This window comes from Octopus sinensis, linkage group LG7, assembly GCF_006345805.1.
Source record: "Octopus sinensis linkage group LG7, ASM634580v1, whole genome shotgun sequence".
Classification (NCBI taxonomy): domain Eukaryota; kingdom Metazoa; phylum Mollusca; class Cephalopoda; order Octopoda; family Octopodidae; genus Octopus; species Octopus sinensis.
Genome location: NC_043003.1, coordinates 30,665,667 through 30,684,116, shown reverse-complemented (window position 1 = coordinate 30,684,116; position 18,450 = coordinate 30,665,667). Strand labels below are relative to the sequence as shown.

At 41.3% G+C, this 18,450-nt stretch overlaps 1 protein-coding gene across 3 annotated transcripts in view; it reads right to left on the bottom strand.

Moving 5' to 3' along the window:
* LOC115214291 (spartin-like) overlaps window positions 1-8,030 on the bottom strand; it is a 44,284-nt gene extending 36,254 nt beyond the window's left edge. Inside the window, exon 1 of one of the 3 annotated variants that reach the window (XM_029783444.2) lies at window positions 7,947-8,030. The gene's annotated coding sequence lies outside the window, so the exon portion shown is untranslated. The other 2 variants (XM_029783443.2, XM_036504683.1) reach the window with 2 other exon arrangements.
* Window positions 8,031-18,450: the final 10,420 nt, after the last annotated feature.

Below are 18,450 nucleotides of genomic sequence, written 5' to 3'. Positions count from 1 at the left end.
TTTATGAGACAACAAAGTCGAACTATTTTTGTAAAGGAGAGGCATAATCCATCAAACTAGCTACTGTATATTACTGATATATATTTTCATAACTCTTCAAGTTACAAGCCAATGAGGGAGCATCTCCACCAGTCATGGATAACCTGTGGTCTGTGGAACTTTCCCAAAGGCTTACCTAATAAAATAATTACCTTGAATTATTTTAGAAGTGTGGCCTGCCTAATGATGATCCAAGTTTCATGCAGTCCATTTCTCAATAAATATTGCCCTGCCTGATCTACACAGCTGCTCAATGTGTGAGCAAAATCTCTCAAATGACACCCTACCACCTGTGAAAAACAAGGAACACAATGAATAGTGTTGTCCGAGATACACAATGAGTAGTGAAGTCCTAGATACTCTAAAAAATTGGGGACAACCATGGATGGAATGCCTTTTATCATGGGTCTGTTTGCTCAAGGTTAATCTGGGACTTAGCAACAACTTTACAAACTAACAAAGGAGCCTCTATTTGGTTATTTAAGCTGCAAAATATAGCAGCTAAATTTCCTCAAAATTTTACTCTACCATTTTATACAAAGAACACACTGTTCAATGCAATTCTACTCAGCTGGATGCCCTTCCTAACACCAACCACTCCAAGAGTGTATGGGTGCTTTTACGTGCCACCAGCACGAGGGCCAGTTAGGCGGTTCTGGCGACAGGCATGCTCAAATGGTGTTTTTTATGTGCCACCTGCACAGGAGCCAGTCCGGCGGCACTTGGCAACAACCTCGCTCAAAAGTTGTTTTTCACGTGCCAGTAAGGTAATGCAGGTAACGATCACACTGGAATAATGGTTTTTATGTGCCACACGCACGGGAGCTAGATATATCTGTATGTATGTATATACATACATACAGATATATATATATATCTGTATGTATGTATATGCACACATGCATACATATACACACAAAAATAGTATATATGTAGCAATTTTGTGAGTCATCAACCAATTTCTTATTAATAACTGATGAAAGAATAGCAAAATACACTGATAATTTCAACATATATACATACATGTGTGTGTGTAACTGTAAAGAGCCACTATATTTGCTCAACAACCTTGTTTGTGCTTCTGGCTCACCCTACACCCATAATGATCCTCTTTCTCATTGTATTCTTCTTAGATGAGAAGGTCTATGGTCTCACTCTTGTTGTACTTTGAACTGCAAACAAAAATATTCTAGACCACACCTAGAGAAAAGCCACTTGACTGATTGGTATAAAATCATTTACAGACAAGCTCTAGTTTCTTTCCCACCAGTATGCTATCCCCTCTCTTTGCCTTTTTTAGTGCTACTCACTGGTCTTATGCCACCTCCAATCATACACACCCAATTCTACTCTTTTCATCACCCATACTGTGTCCAGACTCCCAGAACTAACTCCTACACACAGTCCTTTCTTCCCAGAATGTCAGCTCTCAGAATCTCTTGCATGCTCATATCTTTCCTCCAATTGTCAACTTGAAACAGCTTAAGTGGATCATTAACAGCAGCAATATCATTATTCTTAGAGGGGCTGTAAAAGTCAAGGGCACAGTCCCTACCTCTAGACTCAGCAAGTAATATGAACATATATTGTTGATGGGCAGCCTTTGACTTTCTCTCTTAAGGGCTTATACATGCTATTATTTATAGCATCAGCTGCTTTGAGATCCAACATTCCAGAAAAGACATATATATCATGAACTTTCATGTCATTAGATGACGGATGAAAGTTCTGTAATTTCTTGTCAAATAACCACCACAAAGATGATTTTTTTTTTTTATTTATATATAATGATCAAAATTCGTATTGCACATTATCTCACTCTCTCCATCAAACTGACATTGCCTCTACAGGTGAAGTGCTTTTTTCAAGAACACAATGCACCACCTGGTCTGAAAATCAAAATCATGATTTCGTAATCGTGAGGGCAATACCCTACCCACAAGGCCATGTACTTAAACCACACAGCTACACACACACATGCATATATATATATATATATAGATATATACGGCTATGTCATTAAGAAGTTTGTTTCCCAACCATGTGGTTTCAGGTTCACAGCACCTTAGTGACTACCACTATAGCCTAGGCTAACCAAAGCCTTATAAGTGGATTTGGTAGATGGAGACTGAAAGAAGCCTATCGTGTGTGTGTGTGTGTGTGTGTGTCTTGATTTCATGCAATAATTGTAAATGAGTGTCATGTCATTATCATGCAAGTAGTATTGATCATATCCAACTTTCCATGTAAACATGTTTGGTCATGGGGAAACACTATCTTGCCTGGAAACGAGTGAGAGTTGGCAACAGGAAGGACATCCAGTCATAGTGAGTCCGCCTCAACGACATTTGTCTGACCTATTCAAACGTGGAAAAGTGGACGTTAAAACAACGCTGACGATTATGATGATGCGGGTGTGCGTGAAGGATACATTGGATGGCATGAACTGTTCACTGATGATTGACGTGATGACTGAGCTGTCTTGAGATCTATTTGATCGTAAGACAGCTCACTCAGAAATGATCTGCGAATATGAACAATAACTCAAATAAATCCGAGGCAGCAATGGAGCGTTTGCGCAGTCGCCCAAATTGCAAGAAATAGCAGCCAAAATCTCTTCGTATCACATACCCTACAATCTTAGACAAAGGACACTTTCAACAACAATGTAGTACCTGATATACAAAAGGACACGATGGTCATGACTGGGATGCTTTTTATTATAGGTTTTCTCGATCAGAGTTAGCCTACGGCTTAACAACAACAAAAACAGCCTATACGCAGTAGGTTGAACTGCTTGGAATAACGGTAAAATTATGAAATCCCACACATCCTACTGTCATAACAAAAAAACAAAAAAAAAAGACAGGATAGTTGCGGCTGATATGCCTTACATGACAGTATGTATTAATGTGTGTTTATATTGTATATACAACAGAAACCGTTTCTTTTAATCCAGTTTAAGGCCTTTTCGAGAGCAAAGACCGGTTGATAACATTAAGCAATTAAAGAATTTGGGAACCACTAATTCTGATAACGTTATCCATGATTACAATGAGCGACTTGCGCCAAAACTTTTATTTTTAAGAAAGCGTGTCAGAGATTAGATAGAAAGATAGATAGATAAATAGATAGATAGATAGATAGATAGATAGATAGATAGATAGATAGATAGATAGATAGATAGATAGATAGATAGATTAATTGATGGATAGATAGATAGATAGATAGATAGATAGATAGATAGATAGATAGATAGATAGATAGATAGATAGATAGATACGATAGATAGATAGTTAGATTGATTGATTGATGGATAGATAGATAGTTAGATCGATTGATTAATGGATAGATAGATAGTTAGATTGATAGATAGATAGATAGATAGATAGATAGATAGTTAGATTGATTGATTAATGGATAGATAGATAGTTAGATTGATAGATAGATAGATAGATAGATAGATAGATAGATAGATAGATAGATAGTTAGATTGATAGATAGATAGATAGATAGATAGATAGATAGATAGATAGATAGATAGATAGAGATTGATTGATTGATTGATTGATTGATTGATTGATAGGTAGGTAGGTAGGTAGGTAGATAGGTAGGTAGGTAGATGGATGGATGGATATGCGTACATAAGTATTTATTATATATGTTTGTATAATATACATCCAGTTACTACGTTTTCTTTAACATTGTATTTTAGTGTTTGTTTTGTGTTGCTATTCAGATCAATTAAGTAATAATAATCACAACAGCGAATTATTTATCGGCTACAAGGACAACACCCAACAAAACATTACAAGTCAAATAAAAGTACACAAGACATTTCACCTGACGAAACCAAACAAATGAAGATATTAAAAAAAAATTATAACATACATCGTAGAAGAAAAATTCAAAAAGCAATAATAACTCGAAGTGATTCTGTCCGATGCGAAGTTTCTTTGTCTTTTGTCTGTTATGGTGTTTTTTTCTGTGTTTATTTTCTATTTTCACGTCCACTTGTGTCGGGGGTTTGTCATTACGTGGGGGGGTTGACCAATTTACTTAGAAAAAGAAACCGGACATACATACGTATATACTGCCTGTGACTTTCATTTTGTTCAAGAATAAATACTGTGTGTACACTAAGTAATTAGAGATAGTTACTTACATGATTTGTTATTGTACAAACATACAAACAGTTGGGTTAGTCTCGGTGTTGTTTATTTGTATGGAGACGCGTTCCGACATTAAACATGGTTAAAGCTAAGCCGAGGTCGCTTATGTCATAAATGTTATTTTGTTTTTGTTTAATACAATAATATATTATTATTGCATCTTATTTAAGTCAATTTCTGATGTTGAACAAAATATTGATCGTCAATAAATAAATTAGTAAATAAAGGTGAAATACATCAAATATATTCCATTAACATATATTTTTTGGCTTACACGTTTTAAATACGGATATATGAATAAATGTATAAATATATTCTAATTAATAGAAAGAATTAGCTTAATATAAAGGGAGACAACCCTAAAGCAACATACTGCATACTGCAACATATTCTATGATTCGTTCGTCTGTTTGTTTAATCATTCTTTCATTTTATGAACCATCCCGGAAACCTTTGCACCCTAACTTTAATTCCCATACTTAAACTTAAACAAAAATAGTACTTTTCTTTGCTCTACTTGAGGTGGTTTTAACAATTCGTCATTTAATTGTTGAAACAAGGAAGTGCTTTAAAATAATGGAACTTTTTTTTTTTTTTGTCTTTCATGTTAAATACCAAAGCGATTCTTGTTGCCATGACATTATAATCATCCTCCTTTGTGAAAATAATACAATCGATAAAAGGAGACGTAAACACAGTGAGAACTGTGTCAATAACTGAGCACCTCAACAACTGCGATGACATTCACTATCTATGACTTGAAATATCAATATGAACATAAAAGTCAACGTTCCATAAATAATATACTTCATTGAAACCGGCAGAGTAGTAAACAAAAATATAGCATCGTAATATTTGAGTTGCAGCTAGAGCTACCTTTGGGTACTCATAGGCCCCGGTTGTTGTAGTGAAAATGTTAAGTACCTATCCGATCGAAATAATCCGTCGTGTTTTCGATCCGTAAGGAATTCACAGGCATGTTTACCTCTTGGATACTGCAACTCCATAGCACATACATTAAGTTGGTATTTGAATGCTCTGAGTTCACATCCTACCTGGAACAAGTTTGTTTTACTCTTGTAGAAAATATGAATGCAAGTAACATCAGCGTGTGTGTGTTTGGCTGTCTGTGAATGTTGTGTCATCCTATAACTAATGCGGGTTTTTTTTTTTTTTCAATTGCATGAACAAAAAGTCGGAGGGGGATGGGATAAACTACCTGCATCAACATGCTGTAAAAGCAGGTAGTAATTTTAGCTTGTGTTTATTCTTAGTGCAAATTTTGAAGAGTCCTGTTCGATTTTAACAATTGTTTTTTCAAAGCTATAATGGAAGTGACAAAGGAACATATTCAGCATATTTTGCTTTATGAGTTTAATAAAGGCAACAACGCAACGCAAAATGCGAGGAATATTAATGCAGTATATGGGGATTGGACAATAAGCGTAAGCCAGAGTCAACGGTGGTTCCAGAAATTTCAAGTTGGAAACTACAGCCTAAAAGTCGAGCTTCATCCTGGAAGATCTATATAGCTCAACGACAATGTCCTGCAAACTCTGCTGGAGTAAAATCCCATCGTAACAGAAGCCTGGATTTGGTCATTCAACCATTCATTGACACTTGCGTACCATCGGAAAAGTCAGCAAATCGAGTCAATTGGTTCCTCACAAACTTTAAGAGTCTAATCGCGCGCAGAGAGTGAATATGTGCTCTCTTCTTTGCTGTCACGTCTCATGAATGAACCTTTTTTGGACCGAATAGTGACTGGTGATGAGAAATAGGTTCCCTATAAAAATGTCAAACGCTGAAGACAGTGGGCAGAGAAAGGAGAAACACCGGCACTCCAAGTTAAAGAAGGTCTTCAACACGTAAGGTAATGTTATTTGTTTGGTGGGATATGAAAAGTTTAGTCCACCTTGAACTTTTAAACCCAAGCCAAATGATTACAAAGGAGATCTACTCGAGCGCTAGAAGAAAAACGACCATCTTTGGTTTCAAGACGAAAGGTGTTCTTCCAAATGGATAATATGCTCGGTCACATACGGCGAGGATGCTATTCCAAAGGCTGGAATAGTTTGAATGGGAAACGATGCTCCACTCACCATATTCACCGAACATTGCCCCATCTGATTACCATTTATTCCGCAGTCTTCAAAATCATTTAGACGGAAAAAATACGAATTCTATAGACGAGGTCAGGACTACTGGAGGAGTATTTTTCGTACCTTGTGGAGCTGATATTAAGGTATTTAAGCCTAGACGAGTCAAAATGAAAACATCTCAAACAATGATAGTGTAAATCACTTCTGCTACATTTTTATATATTGTAAATCTAGTCTGATAAAAGTCAATCGATGTTACCGAACGGTTTCATGTTGAAAAGCCTTTCAAATGTGGGAAAGTAAACGAACTTTCACCTAATATGTCTGAATGGAACTGTGGCGTAGGGTGGGAACGCATGCATGTGTTTAAGTTCTTTCTTTTTTTTTACAACCAGAGCCGAATTTACAGTTGGCGGGGCCCATACGAACTTACTACTTCAAAACATAACATAATAAAGAGGTTCCCATTCAATCTTGGGGATCCACACAATTTGAAGAGGTCCAAAAACTTAAAAGGACCTCAATTAGCTTCAGTGGGATTCAGTGAAATTTAATGGGTTTTTAAATCTAAAAGAGCCCATTAAATCTAATGTAGTATGATAAACACAAAGAGAAGTAACGATATTCAAATACAAATGTGTATATTGTATTGAGTATAATATGGATATGTATATTTTTACAACACATTTGTCTTCCAAATGTGTTGCAAAAATAACAATATATATGTTACATAAGTGTGTGCGTGCGCGCATTCGTGCGTTGTGGATGTCAGGTGTAATGTGAGTTGGAAATTGTTCCTGGGATATCAGAAATCGATATATGTAGTCGATTGGAATCGAGATACGGCGAATTCATATCTCATTCTAATAAAACGTGTCTTAGACTACATTAACAAAAGAATAAGCAACGACCATTTCTGTCTCTAGCTGATGTCTGCCAAGGAGAGAGAGAGAGTCTAGAGTTGAGTTCTACTTCTGTTTATATAGTAAGTGCATCGCTAACAGATATAGTTCTCTTTCGTTAGTCCTTTAAACCAGTGAAAAGTAGTGAATGTCTAAAACTTCATTTGTTTGTATAAAGGACGCAGCACAATACAGCATTGATTAATTATGTATTAAAGTCGGTTAAATCGAGTATACTTTCCTTAATGTGTAATTTGTAAGAAATTTAATTGAAATTAATAATCATATCTACTATAGAGCACAAGGTTTTAAGTTTTGAAGGAGCTGGTCGATTACATCGACCCCAGTGCTCAACTGGTACTTATTTCAACGACTCCGAAAGGCAAAGTTGATTTCCGGGACATTTTGCCCGGCATGCTTACAGTTCTGCCAGCTCGCCGCCCTGAAATTGTTATTAATAATAAATCAATATTTTTACTCTAGTATTCCTTGTGACATCCATATTTCTGATTGAAGACCACCATACTATATCCACACACACACACACACACACATACATATGCAGTGATGTCCATATAAAAGCGCACCACTGTCTGATAAACACTGATAAATACAAAACTTTCGTTCTGTTATAAACTTGTAGTGAACCCTGGCGGTCACATTCTGGAAGTTTCCGGTTTAAGTGGAAGTCGAGTGTGGTGTGTGCGCGATTCGAATATAAAGGCACCTACCTTCTCTTCCTCGTGATGGAGACCCTTCAGTGGTAACTAATCCTTCGACACAGCCCCGACATGAACACTAAAGATAGCAGCTGCTCACCCAAACCTTAGCGACGTCCTCAGACGTCTTGACACCTGGACGACCCACGTTGGAAAGGCCGAATTCCCCGCTGCCTGCGCACGCCTGACGGCTGCCCCTTCCGGTTGCCCCAGCCTCCGGTCAACGCACCCAGCTGCTGACGTCATCCCACACGCCACCCTGATCTTAAAGATCACAATCTCTCCTCTCCATGTCGTAGTCCACCATCCAACCGGGAGAGCGCCTTGCTCGTCGAGATCTCAAGCTGGGCACCTCGTTCTCCACTTCTCCAGAATCGTCGTCCGTCGAAGCGACAATCCTGCGAAGGTCCAAGACGTGTCGTGGCATTCCATCTACGGATACGTTGTTTCTGGAATTGACCGCCGTCACCGTTCCTCTGCTCCATTGAGACGTACAGCGCGCCTTTGGTGGCTTGACCCAGACTTCCTCCCCTATTTTCACGCGAACGGGTCCCTTCTCTTCCTCGTGACCCTCCAGCGCTTTGCTCGGGTTCCTCCATTCATATTTGAACACAGCTCTCTGCGGCACAGATTCCTCAGCTTGTCCGGATCGGGGAGACAAGTTGTACCAAAAAACTGCTTCAAGCGGAGAAATGTGCCCTCTTTCCGCTATGGCCTTGACTGTCCGATGGTGCCTCTCCACGATCCCGTTACCGCTCAGCCTATACGTTGCTCTGAACAAGCGTCGCACATTCCACCGATCAAGCATAACCCTCAATGCTTCCGAACGAAACGTCGCCCCGTTGTCCATCAGTAGTTCTTCCACGGGCCTTCTCTCTAAAAATATCCCGTTCAGGATCTGCGCGATCTCGTCAGCAATGCCCGATCTCAACTCCCTCCAAATGGCCAGCCGGCCCGGCCCGCAGTCGACCATGGAGAGGTACATTCGCTGACGGTAGTGTGTCACATCCACAGCTAGCCTTTTCCAGTTCTGCTCCACGGAAAGGCTTCCCTGTTCATGCTCACACGGAGCAGGGTCGATAGATTGACACCTGTCGCAGCTCCCGACCACCTTCCGGATGCTTCTCCTAGTGACGTCAGCATCAATTTTCTTCGCCAGATACAGGGTCCTGTCCACACCCAGGTGATGCATAGCATGTAGTTTCTTCAGTTCAGAGTCATCCAACCGACACGCCGCAGCTATCCCTTTCCGAGCCTCCTCCGGTTCTTCCAACCACGCTCTTTTCACCCTGGTCAATACGTCCGCCCTGTTTTTCTCCGAAGGCACGAAAACCACGTTCAGCTTCAGTCCGAACTCGGCGATCAATTCACCTAGAACTCCTCGACGGCGCTTCACTAACATCTCCGCAGCACCTTTCGTCCGCACTCTCCTTTCACCGGTGATCACCGATCCTACCCAGCTAAGCACAGTGGCCGAATCCGTCCGGATTTCAATCGTGCGCAGCCCCCATTTCAAGGCCAAGTTCACCCCTTTCAGCACCGCGTCTAATTCGGCGACATTGATGTGGTTGAAATCATCTGCTTTCCGAAGCCAGGCCGCGTCCTCCACCGCAGCGCCTTCGATTGCCAACACCACCCCTATCGCTATACTGCTAGCATCACACCAGACGGTCCCGCATTCCGTCTTGGGCACGTACTAGTTCCCCCTGACCGGGTCTTCCGCTCTCGTCCTCTCTAGGATTTCCTGCATCATCGCCACCGTCCCTTCTCCCACCTTGTCGCCCCAACTCTCCCCTTCTGCTTGTTTCTTGGTGTAACTACACGCCGTGCGCAGCCATCCAGCGATCGGGTAGTGACCGACCAACTTCCCACACACCGAGAACAGCTCTCTCCTGCTGACGCTGGAACTCAGTTCTGGGATTTCATTTCCTCTCCGGAACACCAATTCACCCGATCCATCTCTTCGCAGCTTCAGCCCCAGCGCGGCTCCCCCTTCAATCGATTCCGGTGGCTTAGCAATCAGTCCGAACTTCTCCAGATGTCTAACTACCTCGTCGGCTGGCACTACAGTTTCGTCCACCAAAATGTCGTCAATGTAGGAGCTGGTGGCCTTTCTAATCTTGCCGTCTTTCCCTAGGACGGACCTAAGCACTGCCGCCACGATCTTCGGAGCGGAATTCAGCCCGAAACCCAACCTGGTTAAACAGTACGTCCGGCCCTTGTAGCGCACCAGCTGATATCGCCACAGTTTGTCGCTCACATGGAGCTGCAAGTATGCCGATTTCAAGTCGACAATCGTCGCTGCCTCGGTCGACTGTCTCCACTTACGTAACGCCTCGCCACAAACGTCTGTCGCCTCACCTCCCGTGTGACACGATATGTGCTGGTTTAGCTCCCTGAAGTCCAGCACCGGTCTGACTTTTCCCTTCGTAGGCTGCACCACCGCCATCAGAGGCAGCACTCCGCCCGCTACCTCCTCATTCCAAGGGACAAGGACCCCTTCCTCGATCCACCTCTCCACCTCGTCTTCAAACTCGACCCTGGCGTGGCCTTTCAGGGTATGCTGGTAACAGCTCAGCCTGTTTTCCAGCGTCGGGGGCTCGTCCTTCCATCGCCACTCTATCGTCCACCGCTGACCATCGAACGCCGCCTGAAAGTCTTTGTCCTCGATGGTGTAAGCGGCGCAGTCCCTCGCGGGGCTCTGCTCTCTCTGGCGATTCTGACTCGCAGTGCACGACGCCCCCACGCTTCCGAACGTGACCTCATTTCCCACAACACTGACGCCACCGAGGCAGTTGATGGCGTCCATCCCCATCACCACATCAACTCCATCTATCACGCGTTCGGCCACAATTGCCTGCAGCCTTAGCGTCGCGCCGCGCACCACTATCTCTACCTTGCTGCTGCCTCTGCAACGGATTTCGCTGCGGTCGACCACCCGGACACTACTCACCCCGTTCCATTCCTTCGTCACCCTCGAAGTCACAATGGTGGTTGTACAGCCCGTATCCACGAGGGCCTTGAACGTCTTCCCCTCGGCCTCCGCGTCAATCAATGGCAGCGTCTCCAATAGCGCCTCTACTCGTTTGCAGGGAAAGTTCGAGAGGCAGCAACTTCCCCGCGGTCGTTTCCCTGGTCGCAATCACGGGCAATGTGCCCTGTCTGCCTGCATCGATAGCAAACGGGCCCCGGCTGCATACAGTCCCCCGCCATGTGCGGTCCCTGGCATCTAAAACACCGTCCTGAGAACGGCCGCTCTCGTTGCATGGTAAGCTTCTGTACGTCTTTCTCGGGACGTCGTCCGTCTTTACGCGCCTCCGTCACCGCCATCGCTATCGCCTTCCGCCCAGAGTGTCTCGTCAACACGCGGACCTGAGCTACAAGTTCGCTCAGCGCCATCTTTTTAATCCCGGGCAGTCATTGTAGGTGAATCCCTACATTGTCGGGGAACCCATTCACAAACGCCAGCCGGGCTGCTCTCTCCAGCCCTTCTCCCGCAAACCCAGCCAGAGTCGCTAACCTTCTAACTTCTGCTGCATAGTCATCTACTTGTCCTCCCGTCCACCTGATCGCACCTAGCTTAGCAAAAGCTGTGTATTCGCATTCCGTGTAGGCATCCCGCAAGCGTTGCTCTATGTTCTCCTCGCTGAGCCGTTCCTCTTCGTCCATCTCAAGGTATAGCGTTAAGGCGCTCCCTTCTAAATACAGCGCCATAAGACTTCCACATCGCTTATACCTTGCAGTCTTTCCACCAGCCTGATTTTGCGAATCCAGACCACTACATCGCCTTCACCATTAAAAGGTCTGACGACGTCGCTGGCGATCCTTATTTTTGCAGACATCGTGGCGATGAATCGTGTTGAAATGTAAATGTTTAAGAATTGCCGAAATAGCTTGTGGTGTGTGCGCGAATCGAATATAAAGGCACCTACCTTCTCTTCCTCGTGATGGAGACCCTTCAGTGGTAACTAATCCTTCGACACAGCCCCGACCCGATCACTAAAGATAGCAGCTGCTCACCCAAACCTTAGCGACGTCCTCACACGTCTTGACACCTGGACGACCCACGTTGGAAAGGCCGAATTCCCCGCTGCCTGCGCACGCCTGACGGCTGCCCCTTCCAGTTGCCCCAGCTTCCGGTCAACGCACCCAGCTGCTGACGTCATCCCACATTGGGGACTTCCGGTTCATCCCTTATATAAAGGAAGGAATTTCTAAATTTACGCCATTCAGTGCCTGTTGATTCCTCGACATGCATTGGGTCAAGCCGCCACATACACACCGGCTCGTGAGCACGAGCAGGTGTGTATGTGACGGCTTGACCCAAAGCATGTTGAGGAATCAACAGGCACTGAATGGCGCGAATTTAGAAATTCCTTTCCTTTATATAAGGGATGAACCGGAAGCTTCCAGAATGTGACCGCCAGGTTTCACTATAATCTAATGGGTCATTCCGTTTTACAAGCAAGTTCAGGACAGGATTTTAATTACATCACAGCAATTTTTTTGAGCATTACATATGTAACAAGTCAGTAAAATTACTTAAGCTTCTTTTATGGCGAGTGATTGTCGATAAACAAAATTCGTCAATTTAGAGGATTAATGTGCCCAGCCACACCAATGAAGACCGTTAAATATATCCGATTGTCTTTAATTGTACTCGTTATTAAACATAGCGCTTATAAACACTTCTTAATCTTAATCTATTTTATTATTCTTCTTATTATTATTTTATTATTTACGAATAGCCAATCGCTTGACTGTTTTATCGACCTCAGGTGGATGAAAGATAAAGTTAACCTCGGTGGAATTAGAACCCAGACAGTAGTGAGCTGTAAGTAAATATTGTAGGGAATTTTTCTGACGCTCAAACAATTTTTGTAAGTCTATAAGACATTCATAAGATTTCACTGAAAAGCATTTTTGTCAAGGGAATGCAGTTGTACGAATTACTCTAGCGAATATCGGTAAAATTAGATTAACACCCGCACGATTTTCACTAAGAACTCGGATTTTTTGCGTGGAATCAAGTACCCTGACCTCCTAATATGCTGCAAATCCCATATTTTGGTCCGGAATTGTTCCGGAAAGGGGGGAGGGGTAACCCCCCCCCCCGGAATTTTCACGAAGAAAAAAAAAAACTCAGATTTTTTGCGTGGAATCAAGTACCCTGACCTCGTAACATGCTGTAAATCCCATATTTTGGTTCGGAAGGGAGGGCAGCCCCCCTCCCCCGGAATTTTCACTAAGGAAATTTTTTTTTTTTTTTTTAATTCGGATTTTTTGCGTGGAATCAAGTACTCTGACCTCCTTACCCTAATATGCTGCAAATCCCTTATTTTGGTTCGGAAAAGGGGGTGGCGAATTGGATTTTTTTTTTTCGTTGAATGAATTCCTGTAGTGGTGGTCATTTTGGATTAGAGGAACCAGTGTCGCTTTGTCACGCTTCTTATTAATAAGAGGCACAACAAAACGACGCTTACTGGTTCGCTCTATTCCACCAAACAACCAAACTTGGCGCAAAATTCGACCCCTCCCGTATTTACGACGAACAATCAAAGTCTCATCAATTTCGACTTCGATTGATTCGCCGCCGATCGCTTCCTGAGATTGAAGCCACTTTTCCGTGACTTTGGAACAAAATGATCTCCAGTCTACACTAGTTGCTGGACTCAATTCCAGGTTTTCTACGACTCTTTTATGCTGCCATGCACCAAGCAGAAACTCATTCACAAAGATAAGCTTCCATGGACTAATGCGTGCATTATCAAGAAAGGTCCCATGAAAGTCTGATATCGAATAGCCACATTGACGCCGTTTCTTCGATTTTGCGACAGTAAAACTTTTCCTACATCTCCAAATATGCTGGTCTTCTCTGTATATACATTTGCTTCCACATCGAGGACATGTTACAGAAGTTGGTAGGACACCATGATTCCGAAGGAATTCTATAGCTTTTCCGTCTTCCTGAATAAAGGTACGCATGCAAATATAATATTTGAATTCGCAAGAAGCACAAGACATCTTTACTTTGATACGACCGATCAGCAAATGTCGCATTCTTATTTTTGTTTCTGATCTCTCTCTCTCTCTCTCTCTCTCTCTCTCTCTCTCTCTCTCTCTCTCTCTCTTTCTCTCTCTCTCTCTCTCTCTCTCAAAGTCCCTGGATAGATAGATAGATAGATAGATAGTGTAGCGAAGGTGAAAAAAAACGAGAAAATGCTATGACCCACTTCCGCTGGCTGGGAAAAGAATTAATGGGTCTTATCTTGTCACCGGTAAGAGAAATTAATGAGGGTAGGAAGAACCTCTGACCCTTACACGGTCAAGGAAAGTTGAGAAAAAAATAAATCTGCCACCCCTTTAAAATGCCGCGAGCTGGTGTTAGTAGATCAGGGACAGCAATGTTGAAGTGTAAAAGAAGGGGGAACTGTAAGATGTGTTTCTAAAAGGAAAAGAAAGAAAAGAGAAAAGAACATTGTCAGAAAAAAAGGGACCTCCTTACCCTAATATGCTGCAAATCCCTTATTTTTGTTCGGAAAAGGGGGTGGCAAATTGGATTTTTTTTTTCCTTGAATGAATTCCTGTGACATGCTAACATAACCCATCCCAACAAGGTAGAAAACCCTTTTTACGGTTCGAAAAATGGAGTGGGGTGAGGTGGAAGCCTCGGAAGTTTCACCCACTCCCAACATTTTACAGAAATAAAATTTCCTGGGTGTGAATTACATGGTTCGTTATTAAATATATATAGAAATTGTGTATAATTGGTGTATTCGTGTCTGTGTGCGCGTGCACAACAATTTCAATGATTTATACGAATAAGCAGAAAGTACAGAAATATATGTTCTACATACCTGTTATATATGTTCTTCATTTTCGCATCCGTGAAGTTTTTGAGGATGACGGAAAAGCTATTTCATGCACCCACTAAAAGATTTGGGAATGGGGCTAATGCAAATTCACACCTCCCATTCAGAAATGTATTTTTCTGAAAAAGTTTATTCTGACATATAAGACCTAGGACTCTAAATAAACTTTTTCAGAAAAATGCATTTTTTCTAGGAGAGGTGCAGATCTACATTAGCACCCCTGGAATTTCAATTAAGCAATTACGACAGGTCAGCAAATGTCGCGTTCTAATTTTTGTTTCTGATCTCTCTCAGCACTCTCTCTTTCTCAAAGTTTTACAGCTTCATGCCAGCATTTTAAGAAAAAATAAAAATAAAAGTTTTCCGCGCCCAAACTAATTTTTGTGTAGGTGGAGGCGTGGTGGGGAGACAGATGAACGATGCCTCATTCTCTACTATATATATATATATATATATATATATATATATATATATATATATATATATATATATATATATATATATATATCTATCTCTTATGATAATCTTATGATAAAAGGCAGATTTTCTCTGCCTGTTCCCATGTTTCTTTTTAATACAATTCTACAATATAGAATTTCTTCAATTGGAATTTACCTATGATTTTTCCAAGTAGATTCGATTGGGTCATGGCATAAAAAGTTTTTTTTCAATTTCACCCCCAATTAAGCAAAAATTCGAGAAAACTCAATATTTTACGATTTCCCTCTCTCATTTCAAATGCTTCACTCCTTCCATTACCACTACACTTTCTCCTCCTTTCTCTTTGCAAGTGTGTAACAATTAAAGTGAAAGTATTTTTAAAACAGGGATGAACCATTAATACTGGTCATCCTTTTTGCTAGAGGAAGATCCGCTATGGTCTTATATGCTACACCACTGGTTTTCAATTCATATTAATCAAATTAATATTCAATTTTTCACCCTTATTATGAGTGTGTGTGTGTGTGTGTGTGTGTGTATTAGCAATTCGTATAAAATTGCATCAATGACTTGAACTTGAATAAGTGGTTTCACATAAATGGGGATAAATTGAAAGGTTTGTTGTTATTATTATTACTGTTTGACTATTGTAATCACGTTTGATGGTTCCTCGTCAGGGAAACGTTGTTGTGTTGCATTTGTTAAATAATTGTAAACCGTAACCCTCCCCCTTTCGGAGAAGGGGCTTTGGTTGTTTCAAAATTGAATTGTGTCCCTGTTTGGGGAAATTGACAATATTTTCACCGTCTTTACGGAAGCATTTTTGTTAAAATGCCTTCGATAGAAGAAAGTCCAAAAATGAATTTCGCTGCAGCCGTACACTTCTATACAAGAGGGAGGACAAGATCCAATTGATCGAAATTGCAAGAGACGGGCCTACAATTCCAGTCTGTTATATATTTTGAGTATTGTTATCACTAGCGATATCAAGATATAACTTTCTATTTTGTATTTTATGTGTAGATGTATATATATATAGATGTACATGTAATATGTACACATATATATATACACATATATACATGCATAATATATCTACCCATACACACACACGCACACACATACATAGGGGCAGGTGTGGCTGTGTGGTAACAAACTACGTTCGAAGATACTGTACTTGATATGGGCGGTAGTGCCTTGCCGGTCTATGGCCTACCTTCAACAAACCGGGAAGGCACAAACACTATGTCTTCACATTTGCTGCGTGAGACATGTTTTAATGTTGACGAGCTTGCCGAGTACATAGCCGACAATGAGCCAAAGCTCCTTCCAGAACAGAAGTTCGCTTACAACTCCGTTGTTAATTCAGATTGGGCCAAAGCTGGGGGGATTTTTTCCTGGGGGCACTGGGAAAACTTTCGTCAACAAATTAATATTGGCTGAAATTAGGCGAACACAAGGCATTGCCCTAGCTGTGCCATCATCTGGAATTGCGGCTACTTTGTTGCCAGGCGGCAGGACAGCTCACTCCACTTTCAAGCTTCCGCTTGACTTAACGAAGACTGAGACACCAACTTGCAACATCAGTAACAGCTCCGATCAGGGAGAAGTCTTCAGACGATGCAAGCTTATCGTTTGGGATGAATGCACGATGGCCCACAGAGGTGCTCTTGAGGCACTAGATAGATCTCTCAGAGACATCAAACACTCTTCATCTCCCATGTCAGGCATAACACTTCTTCTTTCAGGGAACTTCCGACAAACACTTCCCGTTATTCCCAAAGGGACTAGAACTGATGCAGTAAGTGCGTGTCTTAAGTCATCCACATTGTGGCCACTGGTGAAGACTCTCAAACTTCACACCAATATGCGTGCTCATATGCGACGTAATATCACATCAGCAGCATTTTCTCACACCCTCCTTGCACTTGGCGAAGGCAAAATACCAGGAGATGAAAATGGTAATATTGCCATCGATTCCATTTGTACCATTGTTAAAACGCCTTCTGATCCCAGAGATGCAGTGTTCCCAGATCTACAAGCTAATTATCAGAATATGGATTGGATTGGCCAAATGGCTATTCTGGCCCCGAGGAATAAAACTGTTCACCATATTAATGATGAAATGCTAAAACTCATTCCTGGGGATGTCTATGTATATAAGTCTATCGATACAACTCCTGACCAATAGAGGTACTCAATTCCTTTCAGCCCCCCGGACTACCACCACACATTCTCAAACTTAAAGTTGGTGCCCCTATAATGCTCATTAGAAATTTGGTTCCCCCAAAACAATGCAATGGCACACGTTTGATCGTTAAGTCCTTATCTCCCACCGTAAACTTATATCAATATTTGCCCGAATAATCATCATAATTCAGTGCAATCATTAACAGTACTTTCAAGCAAATCAGCCCCGAGCATCGCCGGGCAATTCTGCTAGTATATAATAACAATATAATAAATAAATAAAACATGCATATATACATATATATACATACTTACATCTATATGTATATATACATGCATATATATATATATATATATATATAATATATATATATATATATATATATATATATATATATATATATATATATATATATATATACATATATATATATATGTGTGTGTGTGTGGTGTGTGTGTGTGTGAGTACAGGACACCACAAATAAACGGACACAACGAGAAACGAAAACATAAAATCAAACCAGGAAACGGACTTTTTTTAACGAAAAAACAGAGTACAGGACAAACAATACAAGGACAATTCCCCTTCATCGGCTGCCCCTGGTTCGACTCAATGCGTGTTTCGAAGGTATATATATATATATATATATATATATATATATATATACACACACATATACAAAACAGAAAACGGAGATAAAATTGATGATTGATAAACATCAATTATCATTTATTGATTATAAAAAGACAAAACCCTATCTGACAGCTGGCATACGGTTGTTATAACCTCTAACTTAACTCACCTATATGTATGTATGGATCGTCTGTAAAATCATAAATCCGAAAAAAGAAGCACATTCTAAGTTACAGAGCAGTATATATTTAAGTTAGATAAAGCCTTAGGTTTCACGTCCATAAAGGGCTTAGCTTTATTGCATATCATAAGAACTCAAAACCTGTTTGCTCAGGGAGTGGTCTCTCTAGAATATGGAGGAGAAAAGGACCCTGCTACT